Consider the following 20,873-nt stretch of genomic DNA (forward strand, 5'->3'; position numbering starts at 1 on the left):
GAATCAGGTTGTCCCACGTGGGGCTCACAGTCTTAATCCCCATTTTACAGATGAGGGAACTGAGGCACAGAGAAGTTAAGTGACTTGCCCAGAGTCACACAGCCGACAAGTGGCAGAGCTGGGATTTGAACTCATGAGCCCTGACTCCAAAGCCCGTGCTCTTTCCACTGAGCCACGCTGCTTCTCCTATTAGCTTCTGCTAATAGGATTTAACCCCCATTTTACAGATGAGGAAACTGAGGCACAGAAAAGTTAACTAACTTGCCCAAGGTGTCACAGCAGACAAGTGGTGGCGCTGGGATAAGGACTCTGGTCCTTGGATTCCCAGGACTATACTCTTTCTACTAGGGCAAGCTGCTTCCCATTTTCAGATTCTTTTCGAAGCCAAACCAAACATTTCCTATATATGTATATTTATTTTTATACATTAATTATTATATTTCGTTTGGACATATTTATCCAACCTGATTAACCTGTATTTACTCTGCTAGAACAGTGCTCGGCACACAGTAAGGTCTTAACAAATACCATCATCGTCATCATCGTCTGTTTGTTCTCTTCTCTCAATTGTTCCATTTTCTGAGCTCATCAGTTCTTCCACGCTGTATGTTTCCACTGGGGTTAGGATGCACTAGTGGGGGGAGGCCACATTTTTCCATCAACATGCATCTACCTGGACAGAGCGTGATTCCAATGCCAGCTCAGGGCACCCACGGCCGCCACCGAACACCAAAGGATCACTGCAACCTAAGATTGCCCTAACACGAAGTTCTGTAAGGATGGAAACTCTGCGTTCAAGAAGAACTGCCCATACTCGTGTAACATTAGCCCGTGAATTTTTTTTAATATTCATTAAGCACTTACTATGTGCCAAGCACCGTACTAAGCACTGGGTGGGATACGAGCAGATCAGGTTGGAAACAGTCCTTGTCCCACACGGGGATCACAGGCTTTTTCCCCATTTTGCAGATGAGGTAACTGAGGCACAGAAAAGTGAAGTGACTTGCCCGGGGTCACACAGCAGACACGTGGTAGAACCAGGATTAATAATAATAATTATAGCATTTGTTAAGCGCTTACTACGTGCAAAGCACTGTTCCAAGTGCTGGGGTGGATACAAGGTAATGAGGCTGTCCCACGTGGAGCTCACAGTCTTAGTCCCCATTTTACAGATGAGGTCACTGAGGCAAAGAGAAGTGAAACGACTTACCCAAATTCACACAGCTGAGAAGCGGCAGATCGGGGATGAGAAGCAGCGTGGCTCAGTGGAAAGAGCAGGGGTTTTGGAGTCAGGGCTCATGAGTTCAAATCCCGGCTCGGCCACTTGTCAGCTGTGTGACTGTGTGACTGTGGGCAAGTCACTTAACTTCTCTGGGCCTCAGTTCCCTCATCTGTAAAATGGAGATTAAGACTGTGAGCCCCATGTGGGACAACCTGATTCCCCTATGTCTACCCCAGGGCTTAGAACAGTGCTCGGCACATAGTAAGCGCTTAACAAATACCAACATTATTATTATTATTATTATTAACCCACAACCACTGATTTACAAGCCCAGGCTCTTTCCACTGAGCCACGCTGCTTCTCAGCGTGGATTAGAACCCAAGTCCTTCTGACACACAGGTCTGGGCTCTTTCCAGTAAGTCATACTGTTTCCATTCATTCCTTCGTTCATTCAATTGCATTTATTGAACATTTACTCTGTGCAGAGCACTGTAGTAAGCACCTGGGAGTGTACAATACAGCAATAAACAAGACATATTCCCCGCCACAATGAGCTTACTGTCCAGAGGGGGAGTCAGACAACCCCACCCACAAAGTGTGTTTAAAAAAACCCCAAAAAAGCAAACAGAAAAAACTACTGAAGAATCAAGTCCCGATCAAGGAACGTTCCCTTTTCTATAAACACGATGGTGCATTCCAAGTAAATTTTCTTGGTGGACGAAATCCATTGGTGGAGGGTGAAGGAAGATGGGGGAGAAAAAGACCATATCTTCCCAGCTGAACTCTGAGCAAAAAGAGTTTAAGAGAAGATGAGGTGGCTCAGTGGTTAAGGCGATGGATTGCTAATCCACTGTGCTCTGCACACGTGGGTTCGAATCCCATCCTGGTCATTAAAGCTTTATTTTAGGGAAGCAGCGTGGCTCAGTGGAAAGAGCCCGGGTTTAGGAGTCATAGGTCATGGGTTCGAATTCTGGATCCGCCACTTGTCAGCTGTGTGACTGTGGGCAAGTCACTTAACTTCTTTGTGCCTCAGTTACCTCATCTGTAAAATGGGGATTAAGACTGTGAGCCTCACATGGGACAACCTGATTACCCTGGATCTATCCCAGCGCTTAGAACAGTGCTCTGCACATAGTAAGCACTTAATAAATACCAACATTATTATTATTATTTTCAAACTCTATGCAATCATTCAGTGGTGAGCATTGAGTGCTTACTATGTGCAGAGGACTGAACTAAGCGGTTGGGAGAGCACTATACAACGGAGTTAGCAGATAATGCTCCCTGCCCTCAAGGCTGGAATTACAAGCACAGCAAAGAATAAAGGGAGTGTAACCCAACTGATTCCCGCAAGGGTTTTCTTTCTTTTTTAACCTTGCATTATTCCTGAACATTAGGAAAGCAAAGGCAAATGATATATATCCAGAGTAAAAACCTGTCAATACAAAGCAAGGTGATAAATGTAACCTTTATACTTAACTACTCTATTTTAATGACCTGCATAAAGAGACAATAATTCCAGCAAGGAAAAGGAGTTGAAATCTATGAATATCTAATCTGCCTGCTCAAAAGGAGTCAAATGGAATCTTTGCTGGGTGACTGAACATACTTTTTTGAGGAAATTGAAAAAGGAAAGCAACAGTCGCCATACCGTTTGTAAAAGTTAATCGTAGGCAGGTCGTGGACATCCGAGCTGTGCCTTGAGCCGCAGAGCGGGAAGTCAAAAATGGCAGTGGGGAAAACTGTTGCCTTCCTGCACCAACACCGATTAATCAGTTATTAAATCTACCCTTTCGGAACAATAAAATCATCGTCGCAGAACAAAACTGTCGCCGTTTCAATGTCATCTCTTTGGAAAATAAACATCTCCTTGCTTTTGTCTCAGAATTTAAATAATGGCAGGGGCCCATTAATCTGTACTCCTGACACACCTTAACTCATTTTATCAACTTAGAATTTGTTTCTGTTCTGTAATCTCAAAAAAAAAAATTTATGGGAAGGTATTTAATCTTGCGGAGTTGACACTGACAGTCCCTTGGGGGAGAAGGCGAGACTGAAGCATCTGTTAAGAGTCAATTTTCTCACCTGCTAATTGCTTTTTGGGGCAGGCCCTGACCTGGGAAGGAATAGGAGGTTGGAAACAGGCAAACGATCAACTTACAAAATTACTAGTGAACATTTTCCCCCATCAATGTAAACAGCATACTGGGAATGGAAGAGGGAAAAAGGCACAAAATTCATCCATTCGAGACGTCTAAAACCATGAATCAGTCAATTGATGGTATTTATTGAGTGCTTACTGTGTGCAGAGCACTGTACTAAGCACTTCGGAAAGTACAACAGAGTTGGTAGAGGTGATCCCTGCCCACAACGAGCTTACATTCTACAGAGCAGCTTACAGTTACAGTTCATTCAATTCATTCATTCAATAGTATTTATTGAGCGCTTACTATGTGCAGAGCACTGTACTAAGCGCTTGGAATGAACAAGTCGGCAACAGATAGAGACGGTCCCTGCCGTTTGACGGGCTTACGGTCTAATCGGGGGAGACGGACAGACGAGAACAGTGGCAATAAATAGAGTCAAGGGGAAGAACATCTCGTAAAAACAATGGCAACTAAATAGAATCAAGGCGATGTACATTTCATTAACAAAATAAATAGGGTAATAAATATATACAGTTGAGCAGACGAGTACAGTGCTGAGGGGATGGGAAGGGAGAGGAGGAGGAGCAGAGGGAAATGGGGGGAAAAGAGGGTTAAGCTGCGGAGAGGTGAAGGGGGGTGGTAGAGGGAGTAGAGGGAGAAGAGGAGCTCAGTCTGGGAAGGCCTCTTGGAGGAGGTGAGTTTTAAGTAGGGTTTTGAAAAAGTACAGTTGAGAAGCAGTGTGGCCTAGCGGATAGTGCACAGGGCCTGGGAGTCAGAGAGACCTGAGTTCTAATTCTAGCTTTGCCACTTTGTCTGCTGTGTGACCTTGGGCAAGTCACTTAGCTTCTCTGTACCTAGTTACCTCATTTGTAAAATGGGGGTTAAGACTATGAGCCCCATGTGGGACATGGACCATGTCCAACCTGATTAGCTTGTATCTACTCCAGCGTTTAGTACAGTGCCTGGCACATAATAAGCGCTTAACCAGTACCATAAAAAAGCCTATGACTAATAGCACCTGCCTGAAATGACAGCTGAGTCACAAATCAAGTTAGAATATTTATCAGTCTTTTCTTTTCCAGAAACCATTGGTCAGAAACTCAGGGATCAACTTCTAAAAGCCGAGTTATTAATACAGAGGGTGAAAATAAATTTCCCACCATGTTGCTCATTAATCTCTCATCTGAATAAACTCTCATCCTCCTGGAAGGAAACAGGCAAAAAAGAAACTGCCCCCAGGGTGATTTCTAGGGTTTCAGAGAAAAGAGCGGGCACAAAACCACTTGCTGAATTACTGTGTCTCAGAGGAACCACTAAAGGAGCAGAGTTCTAATAAAGATCAATATCTAAGGTTAACGTGCCTGGAAAAGGGGACATCCGAGGCTTGTAAAAGAAAAAAAAGGCTGTAATAACTAGAATAGAAGATAACAGAACTCATAAATGAACTCTGTGTACCCGACCGAATGCTCTGGTATAACGCTTGCTTTACTCACTGATTGAATGACACTTTTCAAATACCCCTGAGATGGAAAAAAATTCCATTCAAAAGATGTTTATTAAAAAGAAAAATAAACCAGTTACAGGATTTTGCCAGGCTAAGCAATTCTTCTAAGCACAAAATAAATTACATTTTATAAAAGAGAAAACAGCTTCACTGGCTATAATCATTAAATTCTTAGATCTTTTTATTTGTTTTCTTTTCTTCAGTGAGCCAGAAACACTTATTTCTGAAATTTGAAGGCAAATCTAGAGCATTCTAAGAATAACCAGTTGCTGGTTTTTTTAAAGCGAGGTTCAAATAGCTCTTAGTAAACTAGATTGGCTCACCATCCTTTTTAATGTATGATCTGTACTTTTTCAATGCTGAAGTACTCTTAGTCCCCCTTAAATTACTGAAACAAGATGTTTCTGTAGTGGAGCTGACTTGTTACTTTTCATCCTCTTCTTTTGGGTAAACTTTTCCACAAAGCCTTTCTGTAATCCATTAATTATTCATTTGAAAGAGCGTGGAAAAGGAAGTCATAGAATCATCAGGACCACAGCCAAAAGCCTCACATCTATTGCTTCCCCTTGATCTTCCAGGAGCCCTGCTGTCCTAATTGCAGTAGTCAGCTAGAAAAAGTCCTTTATAAATCCATGATGGATATTATAGCTATTACTGCATATATGGTAGCTCTTGGGTCTTGGGTCTAAAGTAGGGAAAAGAAGAGTTTAGATCTACAGATCACAGATCTACATCTCTGCCCCTGTCCTCTCCCCCTCCCTTCTGGCTCATATCTCCTCCTGCCTCCAAGACGTCTCTACCTGGATGTCTGCCCGCCACCTAAAACTCAACATGGCCAAAACTGAGCTCCTCATCTTCCCTCTCAAGCCCTGTCCTCTTCATTACTTCCCTATAACTGTGGAGGGCAAGACCATCCTTCCCGTCTCTCAAGCCTGCAACCTCAGTGTCATCCTTGACTCGGCTCTCTCGTTCACCACACATATCCAATCCATCACCACAACCTGCCAGTCTCACCTTTATAATATCGCCAAGATGCGCCCTTTCCTCACCACCCAAACGTCTATCCAACCCCGGCTGGATTATTATGTCAGCCTTCTCTCTGATCTCCCTTCCTCCTGTCTCTCCCCACTCCAGTCTATTCTTCATTCCGCTGCCGGGCTCCTCTTCCTGCAGAAATGCTCTGGGCGTGTCACTCCCCTTCTTAAAAACCTCCCGCGGTTGCCTATCAACCTCCGCACGAAACAAAAACTTCTTACTTTAGGCTTCAGGGCTCTCCATCACCTTGCCCCCTCCTACTTCTCCTCCCTTCTCTCTCTCTACTGCCAACCCCGCACGCTCCGCTCCTCTGCCGCCCACCTCCTCACCGTCCCCCGTTCTCGCCTATCCCGCCGTCGACCCCTGGGCCACGTCCTCCCGCTGTCCTGCAATGCCCTCTCTCCTCACCGCCGCCAAACTAATTCTCTTCCCCTCTTCAAAACCCTACTTAGAGCTCACCTCCTCCAAGAGGCCTTCCCAGATTGAGCTTCCCCTTTTCCCTCTGCTCCCTCTGCTCCCCCCTACCCTCCCTTCACCTCTCCTCAGCTAAGTCCTCTTTTCCCCCCTTTCCCTCTGCTCCTCCCCCTCTCCCTTCCCCTCCCCTCAGCACTGTGCTCGTTCCCTCAATGGTATATATTTTCATTAGTCTATTTATTTTGTTAATGAGATGTACATCACCTTGATTCTATTTATTGCTATTGTTTTAATGAGATGTTCATCCCCTTGACTCTATTTATTGCTATTGTTTTTGTCTGTCTGTCTGTCTCCCCCGATTAGACTGTAAGCCTATCAATGGGCAGGGACTGTTACTATCTGTTGCCGATTTGTACATTCCAAGCATTTAGTACAGTGCTCTGCATATAGTAAGCGCTCAATAAATACTATTGAATGAATGAACAAGAACAAATGAATCCCTTTGAAGAGAGACAGCATGACCTGATGGGAAGAGCAGAGGACTGGAGCCTGCAAAGTCGAGCTCTAAACCCAATTTGGCCTCTGGTCTGTGGCGTGACTTTGGGCAGGCTGGTCCATCTTTCTGCACCTCAGTTTCCTCTAAAATGGGGGTAAGATACCTCCTTTCCCTCCTTCTTTGACTGTGAGCACTATGTATTGTATTGTACAGTGTTTGTTTTATGGTGCTTGTTAAGCGCTCACTATGTACCAAACACTGTTCTAAGCACTAGGGTACAGTGCTCTGCACAAAGTGGGGAACACACCTACAATTCTGATATACTGTACTCTCCCAAGTGCTTAGTACCCGGGAGCTCTGCACACAGTGAGCATTCAATAAATGATTGCTCGATTGAGAACTCAATAAATACCACTGATAGTCTAATGGGACAGGGTTGGTGTTCGATCTGATCATCTGCGATATATCACATTGAATGGCACAAAGAAAGCGCTTAATGAACACCAGAGCTAATTTGGAAAAAAGACCCACAGATAAGTCGAGTGTGTTTCTTTAATAAAACTTCAGGAAATGTCTTATGTGCGATTTTCCCAAATGAAAAATCAACACATATTAGCTGACTGGAAAGGAGCAGAGAGCTATTTTTATTCTGTTTATTCATAGATTATTTAAACCTAACATCTGTGTTAGCGTTTGATTGAATATTTTATCACGCTCCTTCAAGAAACCCATTTTGCTATTATTGAAGACTTTATAATTCTCACAGACATACTTGAAAAATTACTTCATCCAAAGCCCTCTCTTAATTCTCTTTCCTTTCCTTTTGGAATTTCAAGATAACCCTTGTATAAATAAGTCAATCAGGTCCTCCGCTTGGGTCACAAAATCAATTCACTTTCATAAAATATTTATGACACAAACCTTATATTGTTGTGAAGTTGAAGGAACAGGCAGACTGGGGAGATGGATGGAAAAAAAAGGCATTCAGCAGGGATGAAAAAACTGAACAATAAGCTTCCTGAAACGAGTCAACGTTCACTATTAATGACTATCAATCAATCAATCGATGGTATTTATTAAGTGCTGACTACATATCATGAACTGAATGGTTGGAGGAGTACAAATCAACAGTGTTAGCAGGATGTTCCCTGCCCATAACAGGTTTACAGTCTAGAGGGGGAGACAGACATTAACTTTAAATAAGAAATTTATAATATATAGTCTGAAAAACTCTAGCTGGTGGATATTCTGGACCATCTCTACAATGGGCTGAGGGGTTAAAGGGGAACACTTGGACATCTAGTAAGGGCATTCCAACAGACACTACATGGATTCAGATTTGCAGTCGCACGGATTGGGACTTTCCATCATTTTCAGATACTTTGGATGATGGGGGTTACTGAGTGAGGCCATTTCTAAGCCCCATACCCTGCAGTCATCTCTTGTGGTTATGTAAAATGTCAGTGTTGACGTTAGACACGCGGATCACTTCCTCCTGCACTGGCTTTAAAAAAAAAAAATTACTCTCATTAATCTAAAAGTTACTACTATTCATTCATTCAGACATTCAGTAGTATTTACTGAGCACTTACTGTGTGCAGAGCACTGTACTAAGCATTTGGAAGGGTACAATACAACAATGAACAGACATATTCCCTGCCCACAGTGAGCTTACCGTCAGGAGGGAGGGGGGAGAGAGACAACAATACAAATGAATAAATTACAGATATGTACTACTAAACAGTTACAAACATTATCGAATGAACGTTAGTTTTGCCTTTCATATAGCCAACTTCTGATTCTCCATGGCAACAAGGGGCAGGGAACCAGTGCTAAGAACAGGGTCTGGCCTTTGCTCTTCTAATGCTAGCCTCATTGAGAGGCAGCTTGACTCAGTGGAATGAGCCTGGGCTTGGGAGTCAGAGGTCATGGGTTCTAATCCCGGCTCTGCCACTTGTCAGCTGTATGACTTTGGGCAAGTCACTTAACTTCTCTGTGACTCAGTCACCTCACCTGGAAAATGGGGATTACGACTGTGAGCCCCATGTGGGACAACCTGATTACCTTGTATCCCCCCCAGCGCTTAGAACAGTGCTTGGCACATAGGAAGAGCTTAACAAATGCCGTTATTATTATTATTAGTATTATTATTATCACTATTATTATATATCTCACCAATGACCTCTCACCCACATCCTGCCTCTGCCCTGAAACAACCTCCCTCCACCAAACAATCACTCTTCCCACTTCAAAGCCTTACTGAAGACACATCTCCTCCAAGAGGCCTTCCCTGATCAAGTTGTCTTTTCCTTTCCTTCAACTCCTTTCTGCGTCACCCTGACTCGCTCCCTTAATTCATCCCCCTCCTCCGAGTCCCAAAGCACTTATATACACATCTGTAATTTATTTATTAATATTAATGCCCATCTTCCCCTCAAGACTGTGAGCTCACTGTGGGCAGGGAATGTGTCTGTTATATCGTACTATCCCAAACGCTTAGTACGGTTCTCTGCACACAGTAAGCGCTTGGTAAATATGACTGACTGACAAAATGGATAAATGAGATCTCCAGAAAACCTCTAAACTGTTTAAGCAATTACTTTCAAACTCCTCTGTCACCAAATCTTTTTACCAGAGGTGTTCTAAAAGTAGCAGAATCAAGCTGGAATCTACTCTCTGTTCCAGCCCTCTAATAGGTTTGCTAATGAAGAGCAAAAAACCCCACAGCTGGCAAGGAAGGAGCAGCAACACTTAGTCTCGATAACCTAGGATCATTCATTCTATGCAATTAATGTACTGGGCTATTAACTGTGTGCTAAGCGCTTGGCAGAATACAAGACAACAGAATTGACAGACATGATCCCGGCCCACAAGGAGCCTACAATCCAAATAAAGAGCTTTCAGATAACCAAGAGGTGTCCATAACTGATTTAGATGAATTTTGTTTGGTCAGTATACTCTACTGATTGAAACAAGCCATAATTCCTAGTATGGACAATTGAATAGAATGAGTGGAAATGGATAAGGCTGGCAAGGGCCATATGGTTCCATAAAGGGTGGCTTTAGGATCCAAATTAGGAATTATAAAAGGAATAAACAATCAAAATTTAAATAAATCAGAATTTCAAATCAGTACTTTTTTTTAGATAACCATTAGAAGCATCTGGGAAATGCTGGAGGATTCAGGATTTTTTTAACCACCTAATTTAAAAATAGAATTTTAAAAGGGGAGGAACAAAGGGGACTTGTTTGTAGAAACATCACAAATGTCTGAATAGCACAAACTCTCTACATAGAAATTCCTCAACAAGGGATGAGATAGGAATGAGTAAAAATAATTTAAGCAAAATAATTTCTTCTTAGTGTGTGAAAACTGTTTGTTAAAACAAAATACTTGACAACATTCACATATATGTCAGGAGAAGCAGCGTGGCTCAGTGGAAAGAGCACGGGCTTTGGAGTCAGGGCTCATGAGTTCGAATCCCAGCTCTGCCACTTGTCGGCTGTGTGACTGTGGGCAAGTCACTTAACTTCTCCGTGCCTCAGTTCCCTCATCTGTAAAATGGGGATTAAGACTGTGAGCCCCACGTGGGACAACCTGATTCCCCTATGTCTACCCCAGCGCTTAGAACAGTGCTCGGCACATAGTAAGCGCTTAATAAATACCAACATTATTATGTCATACTTTTTTAACTGGTGGTTTTATATAACAAACTTTTGTACATATGAATGGTCACACTTATCTGGAAACCAAAAATTGTTTTATATGAAGACTAAGATTCCTGAAAGATTCCTAATGCTTCAAAAAGTTTGGCAGTCACTGTCACCTGCCAAATCAAATATGAGATTTTCTCCCAAACGATATCCCAGAATAGCTGAGATCAATTTGTATTTAATGCCATCTAGAAGTGGCAATACAAAAAAAAAAACTATTGATAGAAGAATGTCTTCTCATTAAGGTACAGTCAGCAACTTCACAGAGAATTAATCATATTGAAAAGGATCACTGTTTGGACATAGGCTGTTATTCGTTTTACATAATGAGCTGCTGCGTGGCAAAACTCGTCTCATTAGTGTAGAGAGATGCATTACCCTAACATTAAGTAAAGACTCACTAAGCAAGCACTGTAGTAAGCATCTGTTAACTAATGACAAAGAAAACTGAGTACCCTTTGAGGCCAATTTCCACCCAGCTGTACACATCTATGAGAGCGCAAACACAAGCATAACTACTCACTAATTGTCAACCCAAAATAACGGACTGAAGCAACTCAGTCTGTAACAGTACTTCCCGGCAATCGAGTTCTAAGTCTTCGACATTTCTGGCACAAAGAAGAAACACAACTGTACTGTGGGCTGCTTAAGATTTAGTTTAGATTTGGTGGGAGCCAGAAAGATCATCAAGATACTGACTAGTTCAGATTAAAAGCCGTTTACAATCCTTCTTCATTTAATACACTTTAGGGATACCTTTCATTTGCTTCCCTGTGGATACTATTTTGGTCACTGACTGAGGACAGATAAAGTCAAAACACTTTGGGAACAGGTCAACCATCTACATAGTTTGATCTCTGGCCACCGTCAGGCTTGGGGAGAGGGACCCCAACCACATTACTTTGCAGGAAGATTCTTGCTTCCCCGAGACTGTAATATCGCAAGAAATGAGTGCAAATAGTGCCCTTAACAAGGATTCAGAACATGCCCAGGAGGAGTTTATAGAACTCTAACCCTGGTACCAAAAGTCTCATATATGCCCAGTATCTTAAAACTCCATTTTCTCACACACGCCGGGGCTGAGGTTAGTTCTGACACTTGGTGCAAACTGACGAAAATACATTTCTGATCATGCCTCACTCCGAAATTCACTCCAGGCAGTGAATGAAAATATGAGGCTATGGAAGTAGGAAGATAAAATGTTCAAAGAAATCAAGTGCAAAAATTATATTTAGAGCTGAAAGAATAAGTCCTGTACAACCCAAGATATTTTAGAAAAAAGGACAATTATTTGAAGAAAACTTCATAAAGCAGTAGAGACATTATGTAATTTTCCATGTTCAGAGAGCTTATTCACCAAAATATACATAAACATGATCAAAAACAGTTTAGAGTTTTCGCAAGGAAAAGAAGAATTCAATGTAGTAAATAAAGAGTTCTGCACAAAATTAAATTCATACTCAGGAATTGGACATTTTTCTGTGGTTCAGCTTCCTCATCTGTAAAATGGGGTTTAAATACCTTTTACTAGAGTGTAAGTCCCCCAACTAGATTGTAAGTTCCTTGTGGGAAAGGATCAAATCTCCAAACCCAATTGTACTCTCTCAGGTGCCTAGTACAGCACCTTGCAGAGACTAAATGTTCAATGAAAGCCACTGATTGACTAAACAATTTTGAGATTGAATCAAAAACAGTGCACAGGTATGAAAATCTGAGATTAATATTGGATTTGGAAATAGTTCATTCATTCATTCAACTGTGCTTATTAAGCGCTTATTGTGCACAGCACTGTACTAAGCACTTGGGAGGGTACAACAAGAGACACCTTCCTTGCCCACATGAGCTTACAGTCTAGAGGGTAACAGATAACATATTACCTTTTTTACATTAAAGCAATTTAGAAAAAAATGGATTAGAAAAGTTACTTTTCTAGGCATCCTACTGTTATTTTGGAGCATTTAAAAAATATAATTACAAGCTTACTTTATGGGAGCCGAGTTTAAAGAGAAAATTTTCCAAAATATGTTCTAGAAAAGCCACTTGCATTAGCACATAGAAATCCAAGGCCGGCAGAAAGGGAATAAGGAGAGGGTAACAGAATTCAGGCGTTGGAGAATTTTGATGATGATGAAGCAATCGCTATAAAGCGCTGGTGAATTCATCTTCATCTTCCACTGAAATAAAGTTGTCTTTCTGAATATGTGAAACATGTAAAGTATCAGTTGACACTGACAGGATCCAGCCTTCCAGGGAGGCCTCATTTTAAATAGCTTAAAAGATTCTTCACTAAAAATTGACAACCAAAACCCACGGTCTCAAACTAAAGTGCAGATTTATTTTCAGATGGATTATAAGTAATAATAGTCTCGAGTGTGTTCAAAGAAGCTACTTTGCTACCAGATCTGTCTGCCACTTGACAGGCTGTTTTTTCATAATGCTTGGACAGCTGGGCAGTTTTGCACATATCAGCTTGTTTACAAAATGTTTCCACGGGAAACAATGCTGTTTGGTACCATTAGAGGTTCTTCTAAGACTAGTTTCATAATTTTACATATTCAAGTATTTTAGATTCGCCCTCTAAAATAGAGTCTCAGATTGAGGCTCAATCTGACTGCATTGCAGCAATACAACTAATTTAAAAAAAAAAAAACTTTTCAAAAAGATTTTGTACAGGATCTATTTCTAAAACAGATGACAGACTACTATTCCACCTAACTGAACATTTGGTGCATAATTCATCTTTAAGATAGTGTTCAGATATCCTTTGGGATCTAAAACACTTAAACCCATATACTGTAAACTCTCAGTAGTCAGGGATCATGTCTACTAATTCTGTTGTTTGATATGATGGTTGACTGATCAAACGGTATAATAATGCTACCAAATACAGCATATACGCATAATAAGCTGTAGCGATAAAGCAACATACTTCATGCTATGCAAAGCAACACAGCAAAATCCTCCTCGGAACACTCCAATGCTAAGCTTTATAGTTTTAAATAAGTATCGCCTCCCTCTTTTAACTAGTCTAAATGAAGTATCTTGTTTAGGGTGTGCCGCCCTCATCAACTAAAGGAGGAAACTTACGGCAAGTAGGATAACTGACAAAAATACGCACATGTCTAAAATGTCCACATGCTACTCAAGATTAAAATATGCAGAGATTGTAAAGATCACCTTGTATTTTAAATAACCTACCTCCTAATAAAATCCAGAAGGAAGGACAAATCAACTCTAAATCAGCAAAATTCCCCTAGGATGTGACTTAAAAAAGAATAATTGTCTCAGAAAGGACCTCACCTTGATGATGGCTTGTTACACAGATCCTCACAGAAAAGAAGGTGCCGTCGGGGCAGTCATCTAAATCAAACAGAAAAATAAAGTCCTTTAAGATTTATAAATATGTGGATGCCCAACAACAGGAGAGATATTAGTAAACACTCTTAGGCATTTTGTGGGATTTCAAATCCTTTTCCTAATGCTTAAACTTTAGTAATTGCAAAAAACCCTTTTGGTAGTAGCAGAACTGACTATTTTGTGGCCTAGATTTCGTCTTCTTCCTGCCTCCTCTAGATTTGTCTTCTTGGGGGTAAAGAGAGGAGGTAGTGGTGATGGTAAGAGCCAGGACCTGGATCAGTTCCCATCTCGTCTCCTTCCCAGTGGCAGCACAAAGGCAGAAGTGTAGCAGCAGGAGGGAAGAGGACAGAGTGAGATATCTAAAGGCCCAGAGCCTGCTCCATTAATAGTACTCGGGCAAAGATTCTGGAAGCAAGTCCGTGTGGCCTAGTGGAAAGAGTTTGGGCCTGGGTTCTAATCCCAGCTCTACAACTTGCCTCCCATGGACCTCGGAGAAGTCACTTCACTTCTCTGGGCTTCAGTTTCCTCATCTGTAAAACAGCATTTACATCTCCCTCCTACTTAAACTGTAAACCCAATGTGGGACAGGGATTGTGCCCAACCTGACTGTATTGAATCCACCCCAGTACTTCATATAATGCTTGGCACATAAGTGCTTAAACCTTTGGGCATTTAGTACAATGATATAGTGGGTAGAGACCTGGGAGTCAGAAGGTCATGGGCTCTAATCCCAGCTCTGCCAACTGCTGTGTGACCTTGGGCAAGTCACTTCATTTCCCTGTGTCGCAGTTACCTCATCTGTCAAAAGGGGATTGAGACTGTGAGCCCGTCGTGGAACGGGGACTGTGTCCAACCCAATCTTCTTGCATCCACCCCAGGGCTTACTATATTGTGCTTAACAAATAATTATTATTATTTAGTAGTCACCCCACTTTCAGCCCCACAGCAAATACGTAGATATCATTTATATTAATGTCTGTCTCCCCCTCTAGAGTGGAAGCTTGTCGTGGGCAGGGAACGTGTCTACCAACTCTGTACTCTCTCAAGTGCTCAGGACAGTGCTCTGCGCACAGTAAGTGTTCAATAAATACCAACGATTGCTAATGATTTCCAGGCACTGCTGGGGACAACCCAAGGTACCTCAAAGTGAGAGCAGGGTAAGGGCAGGGCTGGAGTTGCCCAGGAAGCAGGGCCCCAAGCCTACTGTCACTCAGGAACCTGGCTTGAGAGTCCTTCATTTAGCCTTCAGGTTGGATTATTATGAATTTAGTGGCTAGTCTCTCCCCTTCCTTACTTGGCAGCTCCAGGGAGGAGGAATGGGCAGGGGTCCTGTCAGAGATCAGAGTACAGATAGCAGAGGAGACAGAGTTGCCCCAAGCCCCGTATTGGATTCCATCTGCTGTGCCTGGCATAAATGTGCTGCTCAGATCCTTCTCTCACTTATTCATTAATTCATTCGATCGTATTTATTGAGTGCTTACTCTTATCCCACATTGATTAGGGTATCACCCTCCTGGCTGACCTCCCAGCCTCCTGTCTCTCCACATTCCAATCCCTAATTTAATTCACTCTGAAGCCCGGATCATTTTTCTACAAAACCTTTCAGTCCATGTTTCCCCACTTATCAAGAACTTCCAGTGGTTTCCCATCTACCTCCACATCAAACAGAAACTCACCATGGGCTTTAAAGCACTCAATCCCCTTGCCCCCTCCTACCTTCCCTTGCTGCTTTCCTACTATGGCCCAGTCCACATACTTTGCTCCTCACTGTACCTCGAGCTCATTTACCTCACCGCCACCTGAAACGCCCTCCCTCTTCATATCCGACAGTCCACTCTCCCCACCTTCAAAACTTTTTAATTTTTTTTTACTTTTTTATAGTATCTGTTAAGCACTTACCATGTGCCAGGCCCTGTTAATAAATAATAATAATGACAGTATTTGTTAAGCACTTACTATGTTTCCAGCACTGTTATAAGTGCTGGAGTAGATACAAGCTAATCAGGTTGGACACAGTCCCTGTCCCACACGGGGCTCGCAGTCTTAATTCCCATTTTACAGATGAGATAACTGAGGTACAGAGAAGTTGTGACTTGCCTAAGGTCAAAAGACAGACACGAGGTGAAGCCGGGATTAGAGCCCAGGTCCTTCTGACTGTTCTAAGCGCTGGGGTAGATGCAAGGTAATCAGTTTGGACAGAGTCCGTGTTCCACCTGGGATTCACAGTCTTAATCCCCATTTTACAGATGAGGCAACAGGGGCACCGAAAAATTAAGTGACTTGCCCAAGGTGACACGGCCGACAGTGGAGGAACTGGGATTCAAACCCACATCCTCTGACTCCTGCCTAGGCCATGCTGCTTCCCCTAGTAATTTGCGTACAGTCACCTACACTAACAAAGTTGCTCTGTCACATATTGCATTGCTTGGGAGGGGTCACAGGGTTGATAATAGCCTTAAAACTGTGCCGACTACTTTATTTAAAGTGTCAAGGAAAAAAATCCCTATCCATATGAAAATCTCAACCGTTCATTTTATCATAATCCTCTATATTGTAAATTTCATGAAGGCAGAGATCATGGATACTAATTCTACCGTACTTAGAACGGTGCTCTGCAGACACATACTAATCATTTAATAAATTGTACTGATAAATTTCATTTTATTTGGATAGCTTTTTCAGTAGAAGGTCAGGAATGACAGAAAACTAAGGGGAACCAGAAAGGGATCTGAAAAAGTAGTATTTTTAAAAGCACAACAGAAACATTGTCTCTGCACCTGAGCATTTTAATTCCACAGCAAATAATACCGTTGAGTGAAATAGGAAGTAATTACGAATAAATAAAAGAACTAAAGGGGGTATGAAGGACAGGAACCTAAGATGACTTTCTTGATTAGCAATCATTGTCTATTTCTAGTTAGAATTTCAATATTCCAAGGGTTAGGCTGAACTGTGCTCTGTCCTTAGAAACCGGCATTTTAAGTTGGATTTTAGAGCTTTCTGAAAAAGCAATTCAAATGATTCTAGTGGAGGGTGAGGGCGAGAGACATAATTCAGGCCCCTCTGAAAAGGGTCCACGCTTGCCTTTAATGCTTCTAAAAAAATCCCAAATGTTTAGTTTGATCCCAACTTTTAAGCAAAGTACACTGAGGCACAACTCAACCTGAACCTTTTTTGGACTCTCCTGAAATAACAGAGGACATTTTAAGAAACTACTTGAGAGGGTGAGCAGAAAAAGGGGAAGTTGGTGGGGGGGAAGCGAGTCACCAAGATGAGAGTATCATACCGACTAACAGCATACCAATTGCTTACTATCACAACAATTCACCCAAGGTGAATCAGCCAAAGAGATGATGAAAGTATATTTTCTCTGCTGCCCGGGGAAGCCTGCATTGTTTGACAAAAGCGTGAATCATTAACTCTGGCATGTAGAAGAGGGACCTGAATCACTCTAAATACTTGACATACTTCAAGGGCTCTTAGGAGCAAAAGAAAAGAAATCCATAGGTGCTTTCCCCAAATTACAAAACGGTAGGATCATTTATCATCTCACTGGTTTTCATTTGCTTTGTTTGGGTTTTCCTGAATCGCATTATCCAAGCCTGAATAAATCCAACCTTGGAGGGGTCCACTCATTCCCGTTTGACAGTCTGGGAGGGAAAGCGGCCATTGAGATAAAAGATGACAGACAGGAGGAGTTTGATGGCACGGTAATTTGGTGCCACCTTCCCTGCGTATCGAAATTTGTAGGTCCATCACAGCCATTAAGTGAAATTAGTTTCATGATGTCAGCCAAGAACTTCATGGGCAACAGTTTTATGTTATTAAAAAAAAACCCCACCATCCTCAATCTGTTTGATTTTGTGTTTGCTCATTAGAGGCCACTCAGTGAAGCGGCAGAGAGCTTTTAATTGCACTCTTGCCCTATCAATTTTTATTATAACCGTAAGATTACCCAGACTATAACACATTCCAGTTCTCCTCTATCTCTGGATGTCTAAAATGATTTAGTTGGAGAAACTAGATACCTTAGACAGAGTTCTGATGCAAATCACAGGGCTCTAAGAGATTGACCCCAATGGATGTCTGTCCTCATTACAAAAATCAATTAATCAGGGGTCAAAAGGAATGTCAGTCTGGTCTAAACTAGGGGAACTCTACATGACCTCAAAACTGGAAAGGTCTTTTGGAGTGCTGGCAAAGTGATGTGGATGACTAGGACCAAGAGGATAGCTAAGAATGATTCCTGCACAAAATAACAAGGCAATTAAATAGTAGAGTTTTCTAAGTTTTACTCAAAGTATTGGTACTGATCAGTACTCAGCAGTCACTTCTTAAGCAAAAAGGACAAGCACATCCCAGTTCTAGGATGGGGAGATCCCCAGAGTTGGTGAATCCACGAGAAGCAGCGTGGCCTAGTAGAAAGAGCACGGCCTGGGAGACAGAGCACCTGGGTTCTAATCCCGGCCCTGCCACTAACCTGCTGCGTGTGACCCTGAGCAAGTCATTTACCTGCTCTGTGGCTTGGATTAACTCGTCTGCCAAATAAGGGGTTCAATTCCTGTTCTCCCTCCTACTTAGACTCTGAGCCCCATGTGGGGCCTGGTTATAATAATAATAATGTTGGTATTTGTTAAGCGCTTACTATGTGCAGAGCACTGTTCTAAGTGCTGGGGTAGATACAAGGTAATCAGGTTGTCCCACATGAGGCTCACAGTCTTAATCCCCATTTTACAGATGAGGTAACTGAGGCACAGAGAAGTTAAGTGACTTGCCAACAGTCACACAGCTGACAAGTGGCAGAGCCAGGATTCGAACCCATGGTCTCTGACTCCCAAGCCCGTGTTCTTTCCACTGAGCCACGCTGCTTCTCTGATTATCGTGTATCTACCCCAGCGGATAGTACAGTGCTTGACAGATAGCGCTTAAATATCATAACCATCATCACTGTGTTTATGCTCTTAATTTTTCACTGACTACCAATGAGTCACTAGACTTTCCTCAATACATTTTTCTGTGTGAGATTTGAGATTGAAAATACATTTTATAAAAATGGCTTTTAAAAACCAGATCATCAGGAATCAAAGCATTAAATTGAGCAGGTGTTGTTCATCAACATGTCGAACAGAAAATACTCTTTTCAATATGAAAGATCTCTGAAACATGAACTATATTTAGTGGAGCAGTGGGCAAAGGCTGGTTTGGCAAATTCTGGCTGTGGGCAGGAAATGTGCCTAACTCCCGTTATATTGCAGTCTCCCAAGCATTTAGTACAGTGCTTTCCACACAAAATGTACTCAATCAATACCACTGATTCACTGAAATCAAATTGGGTTCATTGGGAAGCAGTGTGGTCTAATGGAAAAAGCAACAGGACCAAAAATGAATCAGAGGACCTGGATTTTAATCCTGGCTCCACCACTTCCTATGTGACCTTAGGCAAGTCACTTCTCTATGGCTCAGTTTCTTCATCTGTAAAATGGAGGTTCATTACCTGTTTTCCTTCTGACTTAAATTTTAAGCCCCTCGAGGGACAGGGCCTGTTTCTGACCTACTAGTTTGTATGTGCCCCAGTGCTTGGTATAGTGAATAACACATAGTAAGGGTTTAAATACCACTGTTATTTAATATAATTCTTCCATTTTTAATTTTTTTTTAATGTCGCAGCAGAACTTCCGGTCTCGGAAAAGAGAAAATTATTGGAAAGAAGTACACAATACTCTGGACTGCAACCAATCATTAATAAAATCCTTATAAGAATGGTCCAAGCAGGCAGTGCAGTAACAGATAAATTACTCCCTCTTACTTTCCCATCACTGTAGACAGCACTACCATCCTTCCTCTCTCACAAACCCGTAACCTTGGCATTATCCTCAACTCTTCTCTCTCACTCAACCCAAATATTCAATGTCACTAAATCCTGTCGGTTCGACCTTCACGACAATGCTAAAATCCTCCCTTTCCTCTCCGTTCAAAATGCTACCACGTTAATCCAAGCATCTATCCAATCCCGCCTTGATTACTGCATCAGCCTCTTTGCTGACCTCCCTGCCTCCTGTCTCTCCCAACTCCAGTCCAAACTTCACTCTGATGCCCGGATCATTTTTCTACAAAAATATTCGCTCAATATTTCCTCCAGTGGTTGGCCATCCACTACCGGCATCAGAGAGAAACTCCTTACCGTCGGCTATGAATCATTAAATCCCCTTACCCTCACCTGCCAAACCTGACAGCTTTCGTACTTCGCTCTTCTAGTCACGGTCTGCTCACCGTACCTCAATCTCATCCTTCTTGTCACCAACCTCTTGCCCATGCCCTGCCTCTGACCTGGAATGCCCTCCTTCTTTTTAGAGAAGCAGCGTGGCTCAGTGGAAAGAGCACGGGCTTGGGAGTCAGAGGTCATGGGTTCGAATCCCGGCTCCACCACTTGTCAGCTGTGTGACTTTGGGCAAGTCACTTAGCTTCTCTGGGCCTCAGTTACCTCATCTGGAAAATGGGGATTAAGACTCTGAGCCCCACGTGGGACAACCTGATCATCTTGTAGTCCCCCTGCACTTAGAACAGTGCTTTGCACATAGTAAGTGCTTAACAAATATCATTATTATTATTATTATTATAACCGACATCCCATCAGTCTCGCCACCTTCAGAGCTTTATTGAAGGCACATCTCATCCAAGAGGCCTTTCCCGACTAAACCCTCATTTCCTCTTCTCCCTCTCTCTTCTGTGCTATTCCTGCCCTTGTATTTAAACCCTTTATTCACCCCCATCCTCCAGCCCCGAGAGCACTTATGTACATATCTGTAATTCATCTATATTAAATGTCTGTTCCCCCTCTAGACTGAATTCTTGCACAGGAAATACCTCTACTGACTTTGCTATACTGTACTCTCCCAAGGGCTTAGTATGGTGCTCTGCACACAGTAAGTGCTCACTAAGTACAATTGATTGGCTAATTCCACAGGAGACATTCATGCAGTTTAC

At 42.3% G+C, this 20,873-nt stretch overlaps 1 long non-coding RNA gene and 1 other non-coding gene across 2 annotated transcripts in view; one reads left to right on the forward strand and one right to left on the reverse strand.

The window, feature by feature from the left end:
• Positions 1 to 2,030: 2,030 nt before the first annotated feature.
• Positions 2,031 to 2,112, forward strand: TRNAS-GCU. The gene has a single exon. It is a non-coding gene; the product is annotated as a tRNA-Ser (tRNA).
• A 134-nt stretch (positions 2,113 to 2,246) lies between these two features.
• LOC114812142 overlaps positions 2,247 to 20,873 on the reverse strand; it is a 71,495-nt gene continuing 52,868 nt past the window's right edge. The window contains exons 2-3 of the long non-coding RNA XR_003759777.2: positions 13,828 to 13,892; positions 2,247 to 2,259 (exon numbers count right to left, since the gene is read on the reverse strand). This is a non-coding gene — a long non-coding RNA (uncharacterized LOC114812142). The remainder of the gene's footprint in view (positions 2,260 to 13,827; positions 13,893 to 20,873) is intronic.

Source organism: Ornithorhynchus anatinus, chromosome 5, assembly GCF_004115215.2.
Source record: "Ornithorhynchus anatinus isolate Pmale09 chromosome 5, mOrnAna1.pri.v4, whole genome shotgun sequence".
In the NCBI taxonomy this organism is placed as follows: domain Eukaryota; kingdom Metazoa; phylum Chordata; class Mammalia; order Monotremata; family Ornithorhynchidae; genus Ornithorhynchus; species Ornithorhynchus anatinus.